The following is a 10,907-nucleotide window of genomic DNA, read 5'->3' on the forward strand; positions in this document are numbered from 1 at the left end:
GCTAAGCTTCTTTTCTTTATATTATTTGGTATGACCACGTTTTCTTCATTACAGTCTGAACTCTTTTAGCCAATCTTTCTTTTAATTTCTTCCTGAAGGACTTGTTGGATGTTGGCTGCCTTTTGTTCTGTTCTCTGTCAAAAAAATCCCACACTGCTTTAATAGTGTTGAGGTCCAGGCTCTGGGGAGGCCAGTCCATTACTGACAGTGGTCCATTGTGTGTTTTCCGATCCAGGTATGCTTTTACTACATTGTCAGTGTGTTTGGGATCATCGTTATGCTGAAAAATTAATCTAGATGTTCTCCAGATGGTCCTGTATGGTGAATCAAAATCAGTACTTACAGATTGATTGCTACCACTTTTGTCAAGATCCACAGCACTGACTGAAATGCAGCTCCAAACCAGAGATCTGTATTCTGCGTTTTTCTATCCAGGTATATTCTTACTGGATTTTCAGTGTGTTTATAATCATTGTCAAGCTGAAAAATGAAGTTGTTACCAATACGAATTCTTTCTGTATACAAAATTTCATTAATTTTGACACGGCTCCCGCTCCCCTCTACATATTAATGACAATTTGAACAAACAATTTCAAATTTGGATTTATCACGGTATAATACTTGTTGGCACAGATTTTCAGTCCAGTTCTTGTGTAATTTGGCCTATCTCAGCCGTTTCTCCCTGTTTCCCTTCCGTAAGAATGGCTTCTTTCCATTGAGACCATTTGTATTGAGGCTTCAGTGAACACCTGATGGATTAATTGAGGGATATTATTCATCTAACAGGTTCTGTGTCAGGTCTTTGATGGAACACGACTACCCGATGCTGTTCATCTGCTAGTTTTTAGGCCCGCACATGTTCATTTGTCCTCCACTTGTCCAGTTTCCTCAAATCCTTTGAGAACACACTGCACACCATATTAGGATACGCCAAGGTTTCAGCTAATTGTGCTTTCAAAATCATCATACAATTTTATGCCAGTTACTTGTGTTATCTTTGGATAACTCATTACTCATAAATACTACTATAGAAATGGGAACAAACTCTGAGTTTTAGTGACAGGCTGCTAGCAACAGAGTGCCTCATGATAAGATTTCAGATTGGTTCTTTGTTTAGTTGTCTGTGTAGTGTAGACACGACACTGGCTTATCTCTTGGGTTAGGTGCCCTTTTCACGCTTGAATGACTCATAGATCAATGTAAAGTTGCTTGTTAAAAATCATCTTAAAATATTGGAATAAAAACTTTGAAAGACCCTCAGAAAACCTGGAGAAGTATTGCTCAAGACTACTTTAAAAATCACAACAAAATCTGGCTGCTGGGAAGCTAAATATAAAGACATCCAGGGTCACTCCATACTTTTGCACAATACTGTAGCTATATTGATTCTCTCACATGGCCCTATGATCAGCAAAACAGCAATTTCAAGTCTGAGTGCAGCAGAACAGAAGTTACTATCTGTACGTTAACAAGAAGAACTTGTGGGATCAATTCAATAGTTTCTGCTCTTTTAATTATATGGTGATAAAAATATAAGAACATGTCAATGACAAGTATTAAATTGTGAGATCAGCTATATATTAAAAAATGATTTCTGAGATGAGCATGAGAGAAGGCAAGCTTTAAAGAGATGACATATGAGTATCCATCAATATCTTTTCACCACCTGCATTTTGTCATTTTACAAAACATTATATGCCCGACCGCCTCAAGGACAGTGACTTCCTGAAGTGTCCTCTGGATGTCTCTGAGCTTATAAGCAGTTCAATGAATAATCCTTCCATAAAAGGATTGTCAGAATTGCACAGGAAACAATGATACAATATGTTACCCTATTTTAGAGGACTATACATTAGATTTTATGATTTTGTGTATGCAAAAGCCATTCTTGCAGTCTTTTCTTTGATATTCAGCTTACAAACAAGGTCTTCCATCCTGCACATTGCCCCTGACCAACCCAGACCAAAAGATAATATGTTTTTCTTATTGTTTCAGCTGTTTCAGAGCACAAAAATCAGAACCAGCTGGATTAGTGCGGACGTGGTCCGAGTGTCTGTCTGACAGGTGGAACTCCTGACAACTTTCCACAGTCTCTCAACTGATGACACAGCGTGTGAGAGTGTATTGTGCAGTGTGACCTTCAAAATCTCAGTGTGTTTGTGTGTGTGTGTGTGTTTGTGCGTTTGTGATACCTCAGAGACATGAGTCGCACGGAAACACTTCATCACTGCCATCCTATTTACATGCACACACTTTTTCCTTTCAAACACGCACCCACATGTACAGCCAACTTTTTCTTCATACGCTTCCGTTCTTTTTACACAGTGACACATATACACAATTGTGTATGTGTCAATTGTGTTTCTGATAATAATCACCCAATCACATTTCATTACTGTCAACATTTACTTTTTGTCACATGACAGAAATTTAATTAAAACTTCCTGAAACAACCTGGAAGCAGCTGCAAACACACACACATACACAGGTAACGCCATAAATCACAGCAGACAGAATGGGAGTAATGAGGTGGCTAGCTGTTAGTGCTATGCACTGTAGGAAGCATGTAGCTAACTACTCCACATACCCTCGTAGTCACTGCTAAAGTCACAGAACACCGCATGCGAGGGTCAACACAGTAGGACTGCTTCACACTGTTGTCAGGGCAAACAATGTGTATGTGCTTCAGCATTATCTGAAACATTCGCTTATCAAAACTACCAAGCGAACACTACTTACTCTGAGTCTTATTTCAGTTGTATCAGCAGTAATGTCATGACTGCACTGATGCAGCTACATTTATTTAAAGGAATAATCTGACATTTTGGAAGTGCCTTTCTTGCTGTGAGTTGAGAGAATGCTACTCTGGTGTGTTTTTGTTACAAGATTAGCTACAAAATATAGCTTCTCTGTCTAAAAAAAAAGAAACTCAGCAAATCTGGAAGAATGGGCCAGCAGGGGACAACTAATGTGATTATGAAAAAACTTCCAGCTCTATCAAAGGGAAAACAGCCCTCAGCTCCCTTCTTCTGTGACCTCATTAAATATTTTCCTGATGACTTTATGGTCTCAATTACTAATTTCAGATCATTCTGAATTAAGGCTAAAATTAAATAATTAAATTCAATTTTATTATACAGTGTATTACTCAGTTCACAACAGTTACATAAAGGTGCTTTATATTGTACGGTAAAGACTCAATAACTTAGAAACCCCAAAAAATCAAGGAGCTAGTTCTTGGTAACAGCGGTGAGCAAAAACTAAATTTTAACAAGAAGATACCTGCACCCGAACCAAGCTTAGGAAAGGACAGCCATCTGCCACAATCAAATGGGTGTGAGGGGAAAGATTAGAATGATCACGTCTGAACTGAGCACTAAATCAGAGAAAAAGTCTGTGAAATCATAAAGAGTTTCTAAGCAAGGCTCAGTTAGATGATAAATAACAACAGCTAAAACAGTTTTTTGACTTTTCCAATTAGGGTGGATACTGGTAAGAGAAAGGCTTTCAAATTAATTGGAACTCTGTTTGTGCCTATAGTTGATTATTAAGCTAGAAGGAAATAATGCTGCCACTCCTCCTCCTCAGCCTATACTTCTGACAGTAAATATGACCAAGTGGTGCTGATTCCTTTAAACTAATATCTTATATTTTTCTTTCTTCATGATTTTTTATACTTACATTTTTTTTATTGCTGAACATGATGTCTATAGGAATGAGGTTTGTGGGGGAAGAAGGCGAAAAATACAGAGAGACATGTGAGACTGCAATTCCCCATCCTGGTTCCAACTCTGGATACTGACATGTTGGGTTGTATACTTGGGCAAATATCTAGAAAGGAAACCTGTAATTTTTTGTAACAAAGCTCATTAGAGTAAGATTATCCAGGGTGAGCTCATCTCTCAGCCTCTGAGAGACATAACGTCCGTATATTAAAGACAAGGCTTTTAAGGCGGATGTGCATTAAACCTGTAATGTTTTTAATAATCACAGGGGCGATAACTGTGGTTGTAAAAAACACTTATAGTTCTATAGAAGACAGCGGATAAACAGCCCTCCAACTGATCTCTGTAAAACATTTTCTATTGGCTCAGTCACTCATTTTAGGTCATACTAAGAAAAAGATTAAAGTCCCCTAACAACTGAATCAAGAAGAACATCTGGCATTAAATTAAATCAAACACACAAAGCTATACGCTGTAGTGACCCCTTGTGACAAATGACCAGTTTTATTGTACTCAAAAATAATACAAAAGTCCATTGTGTAAGTTTATTTATGGTGAACTGTGATTTCACACTCTTGTCCGTTCTTTTCTCATCAAATGTGGTTTCAAAACATCAAGATGGCAACGGTAAAAAACCTCATCTCGAGACTTCGAAATGGGACCTCACAAATAAGTGGATGACTTCATGGTAGCTACTTCCACTTTGTATACCGCCTATGTACAACACTAAACTAATTTTTAAGTTTTAAATATTTAGAGTTGAGGCTTATTATTTGATTTCACAAATCACTGGGTGGCCACTTATAGTGTCTATGGTTGAAAATGGTTAGCTTAGCTTGTCATAAACACTGCAATCTCCAGCTACTCTGACATGTGACATTATGTCATGTTGTTTTTGCTGCTGTATAGAATAAAGACAGAATTACATGTTCACAAGTTTTCAGATGTTGGTTAGCGGATTTAGGATGTTAGGCCAGCTGTTTTTATCTATTAAGGTAAGCTGGCTGGCTGCAGGCTTCGATTTAATATGATATAGAGGGGGATACTGACATTCTCAGCAACAGTTTCATCCCCACCTCATATTAAATAATGAATCCACACGTAATGTGATCTTGATTAAATATTGATGTCAAATCTCTGCTCTAACTGAAAAAAAGAGTACGTTGTTACAGTGAGGACATTACACCTGTCTGCTGCCAATCAACACACACACACACACACACACACACACATATACACACACATAGAATAAAACTACAATAGATTTTGTATAGAAAGAACAGTTTGTGCTTACATCACTATGTGCGTGCGTGTGTGTGCGCTCTCTGCAGGTTTCTAAACTAATCTGTCCTGACGTAACAACATGCTGCTTCTCAATCTGCCCACTGCTGGAGTCCTGGCAGACGGACACACAAACGCAGTGTTTAGTAATGTAGTCATGCTCTATAAATAGGTAAAAATTGATTTGTGTGGAGGAGAAGTGTGTGTCTTACAGTAGGATAAATCTACATTTACTGTACAACTGGACAAAAGAAACCAACAATCCAGGCAGTCTGATGGTTAACAGCCCATCCTGATGACCCTTCAGCAGCTTAATACAGTCTACATTTTTTTAAAGACATATGCCTCTTCATCTGTTTGAGAGTATCTTGGGTTTAGTCCCAAGGATAAAGGTCAGACAGCCAACATGAACATTTGCCAGTTTGTCTGTCCACCGCCACCTGAACATCGTACCTATTAACTCAGTATTCTGCATGGTGTTGTCAGCCACAGAAACAGCTCTCATCATTGGTTATCAGACAGAACTGTCATCTCATTAACTTTGGAAATGGACTCGATACAATCCTGTAGAAGACTAAGCACACCTTATGACTCATATAACACCATTAGCAACAATAACTTGAACTTGATTCTTTTCTTTTTCAGCCATTTTGTTGTGGATTTGCGATGTGCCAGGGATCATTGTTGTGTTGCGTGACCCAGTTTTGGCCGAGCTTTAGCTGTCGGACACATGGCCACACATTTGACTCTTTGTTATGTAGTGGAGTTTATGGTCGATGAAATGGCTGCAAGGTGCCCCATCTTCTGGCAGCCCTCTGGCAAAATGCTAACTTTTGGGTTTTTTGCAATTTCTCTGAGCGTTGTATAATCTTTACTTGGGCGGAATTTGCTGGGATGTCACTTCTGGTAGGACCAGAAACTCTCTGACTGGTACTTCCTCTCAAGGCATATGGGATCAATAAGGATGTACTTAGTTTTTCCCAGGACTGCCCAGAGTATTGAGAAAACGTTCTGTTTCACATGACTGTATTTTAAGATGTTTATAGCAGCTAGTCTTTTAGCTAATTAAACTTTAAACTTTAAAAATATACCAAACAACGTCTTGATGCATGCTCAATCATCCAGATAAGTAAATCTCTAAAAGTTGATTCTGTTCATCTGGACGTAGTGTTTTGTGGGAGAAACGTTTCGTCACTCATCCAAGTGACTTCTTCAGTCTCAGCTGACTGCAGGTTTCCCCAATCTTATTGTAAGATGGTGACAGATGTACCCTTAGGGTCCCTCCTCGATTCAGAGATGGTCTTTCCCTTTTCACATAAATGGCCTCCTTGACTCCGCGCTCAAACCAGCGTTCCTCCCTGTCCAAGATGCGTACATCCTCATCATTGAAAGAGTGTCCACTGGCCTGTAGGTGTAAATAGACTGCAGAGTCCTGGCCTGACGAGGTAGCTCTTCTGTGTTGTGCCATCCGCTTCGCCAGAGGTTGTTTGGTTTCCCCGATGTATAAATCCTGGCAATCCTCCTGGCACTTAACAGCGTACACTATGTTACTCTGTTTGTGTCGGGGGACCTGATCCTTGGGTGCACCAATTGTTGGCGCAGCGTGTTTTGGGGTTTAAAAGCCACAGAGACCCGGTGTTTAGAAAAAAATGCGTCTCAACTACTCCGATACTCCTGACACATATGGGATCACGTCCTGATGACACCCAGTTTGTGCTCCAGTGGATGATGAGAGTCAAACCTTAAATACTGATCCGTATGCGTAGGTTTACGGTACACGTCAGCTTTTAGATGTCCCCCATTCCTGATGTAAACCTCACAGTCTAAGAAGGCTAACCTGCCACTTTTCATATCCTACCTGGTGAATTTGATGTGTCGGTCCACCGAGTTAATGTGATCCGTGAAATGTGGTACATTCTGAAATTTGATTTTCACCCAGGTGTCATCCACATATCTGAACCAATGGCTTGGTGGTGTTCCAGGGTAGGATAGCAAAGCCCTCTTTTCCACTTCTTCCATATACAAATTGGCCACGATGTGTGAAACTGGGGAGCCCACGGCACACCCATGTTTCTGACTATAGAACTGACCCTTGTATGTGAAGTAGGTGGAATGAAGACAGTTCCAAAAGCAAACACACTTGGTCGATGCTGAGAGTGGTCCTGTTGCTGAAGTTGGGGTCATCCTGTAATCTCTCACGAACTACCTCCAACGCTTCCGTGACTGGGATGCATCTGTCACCATCTTACAATGCTGTGATTGCAGCCATTCCCCAACTCTCTGTGAATGGTACTCATGGCCATTGATCAGTGGTTGTTGATCAATGGTCATGAGAATCTGCATAATTATGATGAAGGAACTGACCTCCCAGCCCAAGATGTCACCATCTTACAATAAGATTGGGGAAACCTGCAGTCAGCTAAGACTGAAGAAGTCACTTGGATGAGTGACGAAACGTTTCTCCCACTGAAAACGCTACGTCCAGATGAACAGAATCAACTTTTGGAGATATACCAAACAACTTGATTAAATCCAATCCAAGTTACTGGGGGTCAGCACAGAGACAAATATTCACACACTCCCACAACCACACTGAATCACCAATTAGCATAACACGACCCACAGTGGGACAAAGCTAGAGTACCTAAAGAAATCCACAGAGAAGCATCAACCAGGAGGTTTGAACCAACCCTCTCGTTGTTAAGTGATAGTGCTAACCACAAAAGCGCACCAGCATCCACCAGCATGCTACCCTCAATTTTCACACAAATGTTATCTTAGCACTCTGCTGAAATGTCATGAAGTTTATATATCTAACAGACGTTTGCTAAGTTAAAATGGTCCAGCACACACAACAACAGGGTAATAACCAGTGCTTCATTTTACCAACATTATTTATTATTCCCTTGATCAAACTGTTAGCATTCATATACTCTACTCACATATGTCCCGTTTTTCTGGTTCTCTTTTCCTTGGGGGTTTTTATGCTCACTGTGAATGTTTTCGTGCTCTCTCTTTGACTTTCAGCATCCCCTTAATGTCTTTAAAAGAAGGCTTCTGCTTTAGTTAAGTTGATTGGTGTTAATTAGACACAGAGAGGACGGAGAGACATTGAAGGTCAAACCAGAAAGCAGAGAGTAGCAGTCACAGAGCAGGGAATGAGGGAAGGAAGGAAAACAATATAAGGATGGATGCTCTGCTCACTTAACACTGCTGAACAATGGGGAAAAAAGGTTTCCAGGTCACAAAGAACATCCAAGAAAAACTGAGACACAAGGAAAGGAAAGGAAAGGAAAGGAAAGGAAAGGAAAGGAAAGGAAAGGAAAGGAAAGGAAAGGAAAGGAAAGGAAAGGATTAGGCATCTCAGGGCAAATTCAGTTTCCAAGTCTGTTTCTGTCAGAGCAGCAACAGTCCAGCTGATCAGGGAATCAATATTAGAGTAATTAACTCTATAACATTCCTGCAACCCCAAACACACACTGAGTCCTTAAAACTCCAGGGCTCACCGTGTTAATTATTTTACAGTGTAAACCCAGCACAGACACACACAGACACACACACACTTACATCACACTGTCATCTATGTGAAAATTAACATCTCCATGACAAAGCGAGAGTGAGACAGGACAACGCTGGACAATTTGGACTCTGTGTGTGTGTGTGTGTGTGTGTGTGTGTGTGTGTGTGTGTGTGTGTGTGTGTGTGTGTGTGTGTTGTGTTAGTAACAAGCATGAATATGCTCTATTCTCTCTCTCCTTTAGTCCTGACTTTAAAATTATACTGAACAGCATTTATATTTAACTACAGTTTTTAAAAATGCTTAAAATTCCATAAATGAATCGGGCTGATTTTCATCTTCTTGACTTGCTGTGGTGTAGTCCCTGGGCTTTCCTTGAGTTCTTATTCATTACTTGTGTTATTTTGTTAATGAGCCTTCCTTGTGCACTCTCCTATGATCCCCTATCATCATGTTTCACTGTTAGTTAACCGTCCTTTAGTTACTTCCTGTTTTACTTAGAGAGTTTGTTTTTTCATGTGTCCTGTTTCTTTTTCTTTCTTTTTTGTCCGATGCTTGGGTCCTCTCCTCACCATCACTGCCCCAAACCAGTGTATGATATTCATTATTTCCTTTTTTCCATGTACAAACTCAATTTGAAAAGTCACTACTGCTTTGAAAGCATTTTCTATTTAACCTAGTTAATATACTGCTACTACTAAAGACTGTCAGGTATCTGCGGTAACACTGATAGGAAGGCAACAGTAACTCAAATAACCACTCGTTACAACCAAGGTGTGCAGAAGAGCATCTCTAAATGCACAACACAATGAGTTCTGAAACAGAAGGGCAGCAGCAGAAGACCACACCTCAGTGCCACTCCTGTCCGCTAAGAACAGAAGACTGAGGCTACAATTCACACAGGCTCAAAACTGAAGATCTGAAAAATGTCGTGCTGCAACGTTTGGATGGTAGGCTCTTAATTTGCCATAAATAAATGAAAGCATGGATTCCCTCTGCCTTGTATCAGCGGTTCAGGCTGCTGGTGGAGTAATGGCACACTGAAGCATAATGTGTATGTCACAAAGCTCAAATCATTTCAAAATGATTTTTATAACATGACAATCAATTCACTCAAAAAGCCTCCACAGTCACCAGATCTCAGTCTGGCACCTTTTTGGAACAATTTTTCATGATAGATGGGCAACTGTGTGATTCTGTCTCATCGATAGGAACATTTCCAGCACCTTGTTGAATCTGTGCTGTGAAGAATTAAGGCAGTTCTGAAAGTGTCTGGTGAGTAAGTGTACACCTCTGTATAATTCTGAAGTATAATACCCGCCTATTTAAATTTTACTTTTACCTCGTGAGAGTTAAAAACATTATCCTTTTGCTCACTGCTGCGGTCCATTTATTGGACTTTTATTGTGTAGGTTGTGCAGTGTTGGTGGGTATTTTACTCAAGTACATTGCACCGGAGGGCAAATGTGAGTTATTGTTATTTCTTTTAATAACTTCTGCAAAAATTCAAAAACAATTTGATTGATTGATTGATTGATGTAATTAATCAAGACATAGGTGATTATCTTTGGTGACTCTGAAGAATTTTTCACCATATCACCAAGTTTTAAAATATGACTACTTGTGGCGTTTTCTCAGTTAAAGTGAATAATTTAAAGGTATGACTGTGAAATAAGGCAAGTGAAGGTGTCACCTGAGGACTCTGGGTGATTGAAAGAGATGCGTTTCTCTCCATCTTCCAGCATATTTATAATGTAACTCAAAAACAGAAACCTCAGCAACTATCAATGCGTCGGTGATATCAATTTGTGACATGTAACCGAACCATATTGAGTTTGCTTGCAATGAAATGTGCTATATAAATAAAATTGGCATTGCCACACACTCTTAGGGGTCATGTCTCTGCATTTACAATTTCTTTAATATGAGACTTTCAGTGCCCTACATGGTGTAGAGTAAATGAATGTATGCTCAGTCTAATCATTTGGGGCAGTATAAGAGAAACTGGCCAAAAATGTAAATGAGATGTATGTAAACGGGAAAACTATTATATTTAAACGCTCGTGCTGCTGCGTGGTTTTCATAAGCTTCATTTATCAAAGGAAAGAAGAGAAAAGCAAAGACACGTGAGCAGGTGAATGAATGGGACGAGAGAAAGAAGCAGGTGGAAGGTGACTTACCGGAGGACGAGGATGGATGGATAAAGAAAGTAGAGTCCTGCTTGGTTTGAAGCGCACAACTCCGCTCGCGCTGTCAGCTCCGGACCATTCACTGATAATCAATACTTAACCGATCCGAGTCTCCGCTCTGTGAGTGCCCGCGTGCGGTTTAACTGATCGGTCATCGATCGTCCATCCCATTCATCCATCAGGTATCCGGACACT

The sequence above is a fragment of the Astatotilapia calliptera genome, chromosome 16 (genome assembly GCF_900246225.1).
Source record: "Astatotilapia calliptera chromosome 16, fAstCal1.2, whole genome shotgun sequence".
NCBI lineage: Eukaryota > Metazoa > Chordata > Actinopteri > Cichliformes > Cichlidae > Astatotilapia > Astatotilapia calliptera.